This window comes from Triticum urartu, chromosome 5A, assembly GCF_056163025.1.
Source record: "Triticum urartu cultivar PI428250 chromosome 5A, HENAU_Tu73, whole genome shotgun sequence".
Lineage (NCBI taxonomy): Eukaryota > Viridiplantae > Streptophyta > Magnoliopsida > Poales > Poaceae > Triticum > Triticum urartu.
The window spans coordinates 631,608,821-631,623,417 of NC_141877.1; positions in this window are offsets into that span (position 1 = coordinate 631,608,821).

A 14,597-nucleotide genomic window follows, 5' to 3' on the forward strand; every position below is an offset into this window, starting at 1 on the left:
AAAGCGCTCCCGAGGACACATGGGAATATCGTCAAGCTAGTTTTCATCACGTTCTTATGATTCACGTTCGGTACTTTGATAATTTGACATGTGGGTGGACCGGTGCTTGGGTGTTGTTCTTACTTGAACAAGAATCCCACTTATGATTAACCTCTATTGCAAGAATTCGCAATTACAACAAAAGTATTAAGGTAAACCTAACCATAGCATGAAACATATGGATCCAAATCAGCCCCTTACGAAGCAACGCATAAACTAGGGTTTAAGCTTCTGTCACTCTAGCAACCCATCATCTACTTATTACTTCCCAATGCCTTCCTCTAGGCCCAAATAATGGTGAAGTGTTATGTAGTCGACGTTCACATAACACCACTAGAGGCTAGACAACATACATCTTATTAAAATATCGAACGAATACCAAATTCACAAGACTACTAATAGCAAGACTTCTCCCTTATCCTCAGGAACAAACATAACTACTCACAAAGCATATTCATGTTCATAATCAGAGGGGTAATAATATGCATAAAGGATCTGAACATATGATCTTCCACCAATTAAACCAACTAGCATCAACTACAAGGAGTAATTAACACTACTAGCAACCTACTAGCACCAATCCCGCACTTGGAGACAAGAATTGGATACAAGAGATGAACCAGGGTTTTGAGATGAGATGGTGCTGATGAAGATGTTGATGGAGATTGCCCTCTCCCGATGAGAGGAGCATTGGTCATGACGATGGAGATGATTTCCCCCTCCGGAGGGAAGTTTCCCCGGCAGAACAGCCCCGCGAGAACCCTAGATTGGCTCCGCCAAGGTTCCGCCTCGTGGCGGCGGAGTTTCATCCGAGAAGATGGCTCATGATTTTTTTCCCATCGAAAGAGTCCATATAGCAGAAGATGGTCACCGGAGGGCCACCAGGGGGCCCATGAGGTAGGGGGGCACGCCCAGGGGAGTAGGGCGCGCCCCCACCCTCATGGGCAGGGTATGGACCCCCTGGTGAAGTTCTTGCGCTCAATGTTTTCTATATATTTGGAAAACATCATCCGTGAAGTTTCAGGACTTTTGGAGCTGTGTAGAATAGGTCTCTAATATTTGCTCCTTTTCCAGCCAGAATCCCAGCTACCGGCATTCTCCCTCTTTATGTAAACCTTGTAAAATAAGAGAGAATAGGCATAAGTATTGTGACATAATGTGTAATAACAGCCCATAATGCAATAAATATTTATATAAAAGCATGATGCAAAATGGATGTATCAAGGCTATGTGTTGGTTTGGTATTCGGCGTTGTGTGTATCTGACAACGTTTATCGAGCAGGTCGTCAAGGACTGTTCTGTGTCCCGAAAAGGGATTCACTTTTTTGTCCATGGGATGATGATCAAGTTCCCCATAAGGGTGCATCCTTTTTGTCCGTCCGGTGGGCTGCTTGAAGGCAGGAGGTTCCCACCGCACTGTTTGTGCCCTCCAGGTGCTTTCCATTGCACTGTATTTCTGTACGATGTGTGCCAGATCTGCAAAGTGCAGTATGTGGTGATGTTTGATGGAGTTAAGGATTCCCTCGTCCGTACAATTACGGAAAAATATTGAAACCGCGTCGTCGTCACGACAGTGCTTTATCTTGTTTTTGACAAGGAGGAACCTGTCCTAAAAGTGGTGGACTGTTTCCTTAGGTTGCTGCCGCACGTACATTAGGTCGCATACGTCTGGAGGACCTGAATTGTTTGGGGAATATTGCTTGTGGTGGGTGGGCGGGCTAAAATCCGAATCCTGACCCATTGTTGCATCCGGAGTTTGAAGAATTTGCGAAATCACCGACCTAGGGTCCGGAGCATCCTGGCGGTCTTCGAGCTCAACGCCCGGTTCTATATTCGGAGGACATGAGGTCTCTTTCCGAAGATTGGTATCCGGCTCGTAGGACTCGGAAATCCGAACATAGCTTGTTTTTAACTTAGGGGGAGAAGCATCATTGGCTTGTTCCTCCATGACCGCTACCATATGGGTGATCGTCGGGGACCTGATTTCCCTCTGATCAGGTTTAAGCCCAATCCGGTCATAGTCTGTTGCTACTCCCAAGGCGGCGATGCGATCAATTAGCTCGTTTAAGGACGAGACATTTGTTGGATCCATCTTTTCGGGGTGTTCAAGGCCAATGCGAATACGATGTTTAGTGATCTCGAGGGATGTGCTTGGCTTAAAAGCTGCACTGGTGCCCATGGTGAAACTGCCGAGCTGGAGGATCTCTCCCAGAGCTAGGGTCTCTCCAGAGGTAATGTTGTCGTTGATGACAAGGCGATCCATCGATCCCACCGTCGACGGCACAGTGGAACTCTCAATGAAAGCACCAATGTCGGTGTCAAAACCGACCGATCTCGAGTAGGGGGTCCCAAACTGTGCGTCTGAGGATCGAGGGTAACCGGAGACAAGGTAGACACGATGTTTACCCAGGTTCGGGCCCTCTTAATGCAGGTAAAACCCTATGTCCTGCTTGATTGTATTTGATGAGTATAAGGGTTACAAGATTTGATCTACCTCGAGATCGTAATGGCTAAACCCTAGATGTCTAGCTTATATGATTTGTCTTAGCCTTTACGGACTAAACCCTTCGGTTTATGTAGACACCGGAGGGACCTAGGGTTGTACAGAGTCAGTTTACAGAGAAAGGAAACTGCACATATGGGCGTTAAGCTTGCCATCCACGCAAAGGAGAGTCCCACCCACACACGGGGGAAGGTCTTCTATCTTGTATCTTCATCGCCCATCAGTCCGGCCCACGCCACACAACTCGGACACCCGAGGACCCCATAATCCAGGACTCCCTCAATCACATCATTAGAGAATGATGTGATAGACAAGACCCATCCACAAGCTTAGCATAATGATCATTAAGTTTGTTGCTATTGCTTTCTTCATGACTTATACATATTCCTTTGACTATGAGATTATGCAACTCCCGAATACCGGAGGAACACCTTGTGTGCTATCAAACGTCACAACATAACTGGGTGATTATAAAGATGCTCTATAGGTGTCTCCGAAGGTGTTTGTTGGGTTGGCATAGATCGAGATTAGGATTTGTCACTCCGAGTATCGGAGAGGTATCTCTGGGCCCTCTCGATAATGCACATCATGATAAGCCTTGCAAGCAGTGTGACTAATGAGTTAGTTGCGGGATGATGTATTATGGAACGAGTAAATAGACTTGCCCGTAACAAGATTGAACTAGGTATAAAGATACGATGATCGAATCTTAGGCAAGTAACATACCGATGACAAAGGGAATAATGTATGTGATCATTGCGGTTTGACCGATAAATATCTTCGTAGAATATGTAGGAACCAATATGAGCCTCCAGGTTCCACTATTGGTTATTTACCGGAGATGTGTTTCGGTCATGTCTACATAGTTCTCGAACCCGTAGGGCCCGCACGCTTAAAATTCGATGACGATTTGTATTATGAGTTATGTGTTTTGGTGACCGAAGATTGTTCAGAGTCCCGGATGAGATCACAGACATGACGAGGAGTCTCGAAATGGTTGAGAGGTAAAGATGATATATTGGACGATAGTATTCGGACACCAGAATGGTTCTGGAGTGATTCGGGTATTTTTTGGAGTACAGGGAGGTTACCGGAACTCCCCGGGGAAGTTATGGGCCTAGATGGGCCATAGGAGAGAGAGGGGAGCCCGCAAGGGGTGGTGCGCCCCCCCCCCCCATGGGAGTCCGAATTGGACAAGGGGGAGGGGCGCGGCCCCCTTTCCTTCTCCCTCTTCCTCTCCTTCCCTTTTCCCCCTCTGAGAGAAAGGAAAGGGGGGGCGAGTAGGACTAGGAGTCCTAGTCGGTTTTCCCCCATGGCGCGCCCCCTGTGGCCAGCTTCCTCCCTCTCCTCCTTTATATACGGGGGCAGGGGGCACCCCAAAGCACATCAGTTATTCTCTTAGCCGTGTGCGGTGCCCCCCTCCATAGTTTACTCCTCCGGTCATATTGTCGTAGTGCTTAGGCGAAGCCCTGCGCGGATCACATCACCATCACCGTCACCACGCCGTCGTGTTGACGAAACTATCCCTCGACACTTTGCTGGGTCAAGAGTTCGAGGGACGTCATCGAGCTGAACGTGTGCTGAACTCGGAGGTGTCGTACATTTTGTACTTGATCGGTTGGATCGCGAAGACGTTTGACTACATCAACCGCCTTAACCTAACGCTTCCGCTTTCGGTCTATGAGGGTACGTGGACACACTCTCCCCTCTTGTTGCTATGCATCTCCTAGATAGATCTTGCGTGTTCGTATGAATTTTTTTGAAATTGCATGCTACGTCCCTAATAGTGGCATACGAGCCAAGTCTATACGCAGATGTTATGCACGAGTAGAACACAAAGAGTTGTGGACGATCATAGTCATACTGCTTACCACCAACGTCTTATTTTGATTCGGCGGTAGTGTTGGATGAAGTGTCCCGGACCAACCTTACATGAGCATGTTCATGAGACCGGTTCCACCGACAGACATGCAACTTGTTTTGCATAAAGGTGGTTGGCGGGTGTCTGTTTGTCCAACTTTAGTTGAATCGAATTTGACTATGGCCGGTCCTTGTTGAAGGTTAAAACAGCACACTTGATGAAAACTCGTTGTGGTTTTGATGCGTAGGTAAGAATGGTTCTTACTAGAAGCCCGTAGAAGCCACGTAAAACTCGCAACAACAAAGTAGAGGACGTCTACCTTGTTTTTGCAGGGCATGTTGTGATGTGATATGGTCAAGACATGATGTGATATACGTTATTGTATGTGATGATCATGTTTTGTAAAAGTTATCGGCAACGGGCAGGAGCCTTATGGTTGACACTTTATTGTATGAAATGCAACCACCATGTAATTGCTTTACTTTATCACTATGCGTTAGCGATAGTCCTAGAAGCAATAGTCGACGCTACGATGGAGATCAAGGTGTCAAGCCGGTGACAATGGAGATCATGACGGTGCTTTGGAGATGGAGATCAAAGGCACAAGATGATGATGACCATATCATGTCACATACTTTGATTGCATGTGATCTTTATCTTTTATGCATCTTATTTTTCTTAGTACGGCGGTAGCATTATAAGATGATCCCTCACTAAATTTCAAGGTATAAGTGTTCTCCCTGAGTATGCACCGTTGCAACAGTTCGTCGTGCCAAGACACCACGTGATGATCGGGTGTGATAAGCTCTACGTTCACATACAGCAGGTGCAAGACAGTTTTGCATGTGCAGAATACTTGGATTAAACTTGACGAGCCTAGCATGTACAGACATGGCCTCGGAACACTGAAACCAACAAGTCGAACATGAATCATATAGTAGATATGATCAACATAGAGATGTTCACCATTGAAAACTACTCCATCTCGTGTGATGATTGGACATGGTTTAGTTGATATGGATCACGTGATCATTTAGATGACTCGAGGGATGTCTAAGTGGTAGTTCTTTAGTAATATGATTAATTGAACTTAAATTTATCATGAACTTAGTCCTGATAGTTTTTTCATATCTATGTTGTAGATCAATGGCCCGTGCTACCGTTCCCTTGAATTTTAATGCATTCCTAGAGAAAGCTAAGTTGAAAGATGATGGTAGAAACTACATGGACTGGGTCCATAACTTGAGAATTATCCTCATTGCTGCACAGAAGAATTACGTCCTTGATGCACCGCTAGGTGCAAGGCCTGTGATAACCCACAAGTATAGGGGATCGCAACAGTTTTTGAGGGAAGAGTATTCAACCCAAATTTATTGATTCGACACAAGGGGAGCCAAAGAATATTCCCAAGTATTAACAGTTGAGTTGTCAATTCAACCGCACCTGAAAGACTTAATATCTGCAGCAAAGTATTTAATAGCAAAGTAGTATGATAGTAGCGGTAACAGTAGCAAAAGTAATAGTTTTGGTTTTATAGTGATTGTAACAGTAGCAACGGAAAAGTAAATAAGCAAAGATCAATATATGAAAATCTCGTAGGCAATGGATCAGTGATGGATAATTATGTCGGATGTGATTCCTCATGCAATAATTATAACATAGGGTGACACAGAACTAGCTCCAGTTCATCAATGTAATGTAGGCATGTATTCCGAATATGGCCATACATGCTTATGGAAAAGAACTTGCATGACATCTTTTGTCCTACCCTCTCGTGGCAGCGGGGTCCTATTGGAAACTAAGGGATATTAAGGCCTCCTTTTAATAGAGTACCGGACCAAAGCATTAACACTTAGTGAATACATGAACTCCTCAAACTACGGTCGTCACCGGTAAGTATCCCGATTATTGTCACTTCGGGGTTAACGGATCATAACACATAATAGGTGACTATAGACTTGCAAGATAAGATCAAGAACTCACATATATTCATGAAAACATAATAGGTTCAGATCTGAAATCATGGCACTCGGGCCCTAGTGACAAGCATTAAGCATAGCAAAGTCATAGCAACATCAATCTCAGAACATAGTGGATACTAGGGATCAAACCCTAACAAAACTAACTCGATTACATGATAAATCTCATCCAACCCATCACCGTCCAGCAAGCCTACGATGGAATTATTCATGCACGGCGGTGAGCATCATGAAATTGGTGATGGAGGAAGGTTGATGATGACGATAGCGACGGATTCCCCTCTCCGGATCCCCGAACGGACTCCAGATCAGCCCTCCCGAGAGAGATTAGGGCTTGGCGGCGGCTCCGTATAGTAAAACGCAATGAATCCTTCTCTCTGTTTTTTCTCCCTGAACGTGAATATATAGAGTTGGAGTTGAGCTCGGTGCAGCACCAGGGGGCCCATGAGGTAGGGGGCATGCCCAGGGGGTAGGCGCGCCCCCACCCTCGTGGACAGGGTGTGGGCCCCCTGGCCATGATTCTTTCGCCAGTATTTTTTATATATTCCAAAAATATTCTCCGTTGATTTTCAGGTCATTCCGAGAACTTTTATTTATGCACAAAATAACACCATGGCAATTCTGCGGAAAACAGCGTCAGTTCGGGTTAGTTCCATTCAAATCATGCAAGTTAGAGTCCAAACAAGGGCAAAAGTGTTTGGAAAGTAGATACGATGGAGACGTATCAGCCTGCTGCAGGAGCAACTCCGGACGTTATGAACGTCTGGCAAGCTAAATCTGATGACTACTTGAACGTTCAGTGTGCCATGCTTTACGGCTTAGAATCGGGACTTCAAAGACGTTTTGAACGTCATGGACCATATGAGATGTTCCAGGAGTTGAAGTTAATATTTCAAGAAATTGCCCGAGTTGAGAGATATGAAGTCTCCAACAAGTTCTATAGCTACAAGATGGAGGAGAACAGTTCTGTGAGTGAACACATACTCAGAATATCTGGGTACCATAACCACTTGACTCAGCTGGAAGTTAATCTTCTGGATGATAGTGTTATTGACAAAGTTCTTCAATCACTGCCACCAAGCTACAAAGGCTTCATGATGAACTATAATATGCAAGGGATGGAAAAGATTGTTCCCGAGCTCTTCGCAATGCTCAAAGCTGTGGAGGTAGAAATCAAGAAGGAGCATCAAGTGTTGATGGTTAACAAGACGACTAGTTTCTAGAAAAAGGGCAAAGGAAAGAAGGGGAACTTCAAGAAGAATAGCAAAGCAAGTTGCTGCTCCTGGGAAGAAACCCAAGTCTGGACCTAAGCCTGAAACTGAGTGCTTCTGCTGCAAAGGGACTGGACAGTGGAAGCGGAACCGCCCCAAGTATTTGGCGGATGAGAAGGATGGCAAAGTGAAAGGTATATTTGATATACATGTTATTGATGTGTACCTTACTAATGCTCGTAGTAGCGCCTAGGTTTTTGATACTGGTTCTGTTGCTCATATTTGCAACTCTAAACAAGGGCTACTGATTAAACGAAGATTGGCTAAGGACGAGGTGACGATGCGCGTCAGAAATGATTCCAAGGTCGATGAGATCGCCGTCGGCACGCTACCTCTACATCTACCTTCGGGATTAGTTTTAGACCTGAATAATTGTTATTTGGTGCTAGCGTTGAGCATGAACATTATATCTGGATCTTGTTTAATGCGAGATGGTTATTCATTTAAATCAGAGAATAATGGTTGTTATATTTATATGAGTAATATCTTTAATGGTCATGCACCCTTCATGAGTGGTCTATTTTTGTTGAATCCCGATTGTGGTGATACACATATTCATAATATTGATGCCAAAAGATGCAAAGTTAATAATGATAGTGCAACTTATTTGTGGCACTGCCGTTTAGGTCATATTGGTTTAAAGTGCATGAAGAAACTCCATGCAGATGGGCTTTTGGAATCACTTGATTATGAATCCCTTGATGCGTGCGAACCATGCCTCATGGGCAAGATGACTAAGATTCCGCTCTCCGGAACAATGGAGTGAGCCACTGACTTATTGGGAATAATACATACTAATGTATGCGGTCCGATGAGTGTTGAGGCTCGCGGCAGGTATCGTTATTTTCCGACCTTCACCGATGATTTGAGCAAATATGGGTATATCTACTTAATGAAACACAAGTTGAAACATTTGAAAAGTTCAAAGAATTTCACAGTGAAGTGGAAAATCATCGTAACAAGAAAATAAAGTTTCTACGATCTGATCGTGGAGGCGAATATTTGAGTTACGAGTTTGGTCTTCATTTGAAACAATGTGGAATAGTTTCACAACTCACGCCACTTGGAACACCACAGCGTAATGGTGTGTCCGAATGTCGTAACCGTACTTTATTAGATATGGTGTGATCTATGATGTCTCTTACCGATTTACCACTATCGTTTTTGGGTTGTGCATTAGAGACAACTGCATTCACGTTAAATAGGGCACCATCTAAATTCATTGAGACGACACCATATGAACTTTGGTTTGGCAAGAAACCGAAGCTGTCGTTTCTTAAACTTCGGGGTTGCGATGCTTATGTGAAAAAGCTTCAGCCTAATAAGCTCGAACCAAAATCGAAGAAGTGCGTCTTCATAGGATACCCAAAAGAAACTGTTGGGTACACCTTCTATCACAGATCCGAAGGCAAGATATTTGTTGCTAAGAATAGATCCTTTCTAGAGAAGGAGTTTCTCTCGAAAGAAGTGAGTGGGAGGAAAGTGTAACTTGATGAGGTAGTTGCACCTTCTCTCGAATTGGAAAGTAGTTCATCACATAAATCAGTTCCAGTGATGCCTACACCAATTAGTGAGGAAGCTAATGATGATGATCATGAAACTTCAAATCAAGTTACTACCGAACCTCGTAGGTCAACCAGAGTACGTTCCGCACCAGAGTGGTAAGGTAATCCCGTTCTGGAAGTCCTGTTACTAGACCATGACGAACCTACGAAGTATGAGGAAGCGATGATGAGCCCAGATTTCACAAAATGGCTTGAGGCCATGAAATCTAAGATGGGATCCATGTATGAGAACAAAGTATGGACTTTGGTCGACTTGCCCGATGATCGGCAAACCATAGAGAATAAATGGATCTTCAAGAAGAAGACTGACGCTGATGGTAATGTTACTGTCTACAAAGCTTGACTTGTTGCGAAAGTTTTTTGACAAGTTCAAGGAGTTGACTACGACGAGACCTTCTCACCCATAGCGATGCTTAAGTCTATACGAATCATGTTAGCAATTGCCGCATTTTATGATTATAAAAAATTTCAAATGGATGTCAAAACTGCATTCCTTAATGGATTTCTTAAAGAAGAGTTGTATATGATGCAACCAGAAGGTTTTGTCGATCCTAAAGGTGCTAACTAAGTGTGCAAGCTTCAGCGATCCATTTATGGACTGGTGCAAGCCTATCAGAGTTGGAATATACGCTTTGATAGTGTGATCAAAGCATATGGTTTTATACAGGCTTTTGGAGAAGCCTGTAGTTACAAGAAAATGAGTGGGAGCTTTGTAGCATTTCTAATATTATATGTGGATGACATATTGTTGATTGGAAATAATACAGTACTTTTGTATAGCATAAAAGGATACTTGAATAAGAATTTTTCAATGAAAGACCTCGGTGAAGCTGCTTATATATTGGGCATCAAGATCTATAGAGATAGATCAAGACGCTTAATTGGACTTTCACAAAGCACATACCTTGATAAAGTTTTGGAGAAGTTCAAAATGGATCAGTCAAAGAAAGGGTTCTTGCCTGTGTTACAAGGTGTGAAGTTGAGTCTGACTCAATACCCGACCACTTTAGAAGATAGAGAGAAAATGAAAGCCATTCCCTATGCCTCAGGCATAGGTTCTTTCATGTATGCAATGTTGTGTACCAGACCTGATGTGTGCCTTGCTATAAGTTTGGAAGGGAGGTACCAAAGTAATCCAGGAGTGGATCACTGGACAGTGGTCAAGAACATCTTGAAATACCTGAAAAGTACTAAGGATATGTTTCTCATATATGGAGGTGACAAAGAGCTTGTAGTAAATGGTTACGTCGATGCCAGCTTTGACACTGACCCGGATGACTCTAAGTCGCAAACCAGATACGTATTTATATTGAATGGTGGAGCTATCAGTTGGTGCAGTTCCAAGCAGAGCATCGTGGCAGGATCTACGTGTGAAGCGGAGTACATATGAAGGAGTCTAAATGAAGGAGTTCATATCCGATCTAGGTGTAATACCTAGTGCATCGGATCAAATGAAAATCTTTTGTGACAATACTGGAACAATTGCCTTAGCGAAGGAATCCAGATTTCATAAGAGAACCAAACACACCAAGAGACGCTTCAACTCCATCCACGATCAAGTCAAGGAGGGAGACATAGAGATTTTCAAAATACATACGGATCTGAATGTTGCAGACCCGTTGACTAAGCCTCTTCCACGAGCAAAACATGATCAGTACCAAGACTCCATGGGTGTTAGAATCATTACAATGTAATCTAGATTATTGACTCTAGTGCAAGTGGGAGACTGGAGGAAATATGCCCTAGAGGCAATAATTAAATTGTTATTTGTATTTCCTTATATCATGATAAATGTTTGTTATTCATGCTAGAATTGTATTAACCAGAAACTTAGTACATTTGTGAATACATAGACAAACAGAATGTCCCTAGTATGCCTCTACTTGACTAGCTTGTTTATCAAAGATGGTTAAGTTTCCTAGCCATAGACATGTGTTGTCATTTGATGAACGGGATCACATCATTAGAGAATGATGTGATGGACAAGACCCATCCGCTAGCTTAGCAATATGATCGTTTAGTTTATTGCTATTTATTTCTTCATGACTTATACATGTTCCTCTGACTATGAGATTATGCAACTCCCGAACACCAGAGGAACACTTAGTGTGCTATCAAACGTCACAACGTAACCAGGTGATTATAAAGATGATCTAAAGGTGTCTCCAAAGGTGTTTGTTGGGTTGGCATAGATCGAGATTAGGATTTGTTACTCTATGTATCGGAGAGGTATCTCTGGGCCCTCTCGGTAATGCACATCACTATAAGCCTTGCAAGCAATGTGACTAATGAGTTAGTTGTGGGCTGATGCATTACGGAACAAGTAAAGAGACTTGCCGGTAATGAGATTGAACTAGGTATGATGATACCGACGATCGAATCTCGGACAAGTAACATACCGATGAGAAAGGGAACAACGTATATGGTCATTGCGGTTTGACCGATAAAGATCTTCATAGAATATGTAGGAACCAATATGAGCATCCAGGTTCCGCTGTTGGTTATTGACCGGAGATGTGTCTCGGTCATGTCTACATAGTTCTCGAACCCGTAGGGTCCGCACGCTTAACGTTCGATGATGATTTGTATTATGAGTTATGTGTTTTGGTGACCGAAGATTGTTTGGATTCCCGGATGAGATCATGGACATGACGAGGAGTCTCGAAATGGTCAAGAGGTAAAGATTGATATATTGGACGATAGTATTCGAACACCGGAATGGTTCCGGAGTGATTCGGGTATTTTTGAAGTACCAGGAGGTTACCGGAACCCCCCCCCCCCGGGGGGGGGGAAGTTATGGGCCTACATGGGCCATAGGGGAGAGAGAGGGGAGCCCGCAAGGGGTGGCACACCCCATGGGATTCCGAATTGGACAAGGCAGAGGGGGCGCGGCCCCCTTTCCTTCTCCCTCTCTCTCCTTCCCTTTCCCCCCTCCGAAAGAAAGGAAAGGGGGGCGACTAGGACTCGGAGTCCTAGTTAGTTCCCCCCCCCCCCGATGGCGCGCCCCCTGTGGTCGGGCTCCTCCCTCCCCTCCTTTATATATGGGGGCAGGGGGCACCTCAAAGCAGATCCGTTATTCTCTTAGCCGTGTGTGGTGCCCCCCTCCACAGTTTACTCCTCCGGTCATATTGTCGTAGTGCTTAGGTGAAATCCTGCGCGGATCACATCACCATCACCGTCACCATGACGTCGTGCTGACGAAACTCTCCCACGACACTTTGCTGGATCAAGAGTTCGAGGGACGTCATCAAGCTGAACGTGTGCTGAACTCGGAGGTGTCGTACGTTCAGTACTTGATCGGTTGGATCGCGAAGATGTTCGACTACATCAACCGCGTTAACATAATGCTTCCACTTTCGGTCTACGAGGGTACATGGACACACTCTCCCCCTCTCGTTGCTATGCATCTCCTAGATAGATCTTGCATGTTCGTAGAATTTTTTTAAAATTGCATGCTACGGTCCCTAACAATAAGGTATGTGGTTGCAAATGGTAGAATCTGAGGTCCACCTGGTCATTGTCCGCGGACATTTCAGGGCTCAAATTTGTCAATAAACTCTTCCTACGACCTTTAGAGCAACTTCAATGGGGCGACCATTTCGTTCGCCTGCGTCCGTTTGGGTCGGCGCGGACACAAAATGCGATTCAATGCGCCGACCCAAACGAACACGTGCCCACTTTTCGTCCGCGGGCGACCCATTCCCGGTCCATTTTTAAGCCGGATTTGTGTCGGCGCGGACACGCGACGGACGCGCGCACACTCGCCTTCTCCTCTCCCTTGGCCCGCTGGTCGGTGGCACATTGGCCTCCCCCCTCACCCCCAGCCAACAACAACCCCTGCCCTTCTCCTTCGTCGCCGACGCTGCCGCCCATTTTTGCCAGCGACTCTGCCAGCTGCTGCCGCCTCCACATCCGCCCAGTAACACTGCGTACTCCCATGTCGCCCGCCATCGCCGTTTTGCTGTCGGGGAGCAAACTGCTTCCCGCCACCGCTCCCCCCACCGCACAGCCGCCCGTGAGCAAGAAGCCGCCTCGCCGCCCCGGCCAGATCCAACCGGCACGCTCGTAGACGCCGGCAAGGCAGCTTGCTGGTCCGTGCCCGCCGCGACTCCCCTCGTCGGTCGTCTCCTTCTATATGCCCGCAAGCTGTTTGACAGTTTGCCAAGGTACGAAAATGGACTCCGCCGACGAGTACTTTTTTCACAATTTCCTTTGCGACTCCTACGATTCGTCGTCCGACGAGGAGGAGGAGATATTGGCTGCCGTGTTGGTCCATCACCACCTCAACAGCCATCGACTGTTGTTCCGTGGCTCCATTCTAAGCCACCTTCCGGCGTTGAATCGCAATCGAAAAAGCAGACAATTCCTTCTTTGGAAAGACTACTTTGATACAACAAGCCCGCTGTTCAAACATAAAAAATTCCGATGGAGAGAAGAGGAAAAGATTTGTCCAAGAGCAAGAGAGTGCTAGGAAGGATGTTGAGCGTGCATTTGGTGTTTTGCAATCTCGATGGGGCATCGTTCGGTATCATGCTAATACCTAGAGCACGCAAAAACTGTGGAAGGTGATGACTGCTTGCGTGATCATGCACAATATGATCGTAGAAGACGAGCGTCCGGAACGTCTACGATTAAGGGTTTCAGTTTCAGGGTGACAATATTGTGCCTGAGCATGGAGTAGCGGCAATGTTTGAACAGTTCACCCAACTTCATCAAGACATGCGTGATTGAAAAACTCACATGCAACTGCAAAATGATTTGATTGAGCATATGTGGGCTCATGTTGGCAACCAATATATGTATCTTCTTTTATTTGTTTGCAAAACTATGTGAAACATTTTTATTTGTATCCGGCTTGTCAAATTATACTATTTTATTTGGTGAACTATGTTATTTGACAATATATTTGAATGCAAATCAATGTAATATTGAACGGTCAGCCGGTTACGCCGGCACATATGAGTCGGCGCGTTGAGCGCGCTGCCGACCCATATCAGAAACAGGGCAGACATCGGGTTGGCGGCCGACCCAAACAGATAAAAAACAGACGAAATCGCCGTCTGTTTGGGTCATCCCATTGAAGTTGCTCTTAATTTGTCAATAAACTCTTCCTACGGCCATTGCACTACGTTGCATTGAGCGGCTAGAATGACCAGGACGTGACCGCCCTGTTGCCTGCCACTTTTGTTATGTGTTGTTGGGTGGTTGTTCCCTATCAACTCCACGATCTCCCTAGCTATCGTCCATCCATCTATCGGTTGTGTGATCGTACGTGCGATCGTCGACCAGGTCGACCTCGTGGAAAAACTACACAGTACTCCGTACTACACTTTTATGCCGCACTCAGATTTTAAATCATTCAGAAGAACTTAGATATGC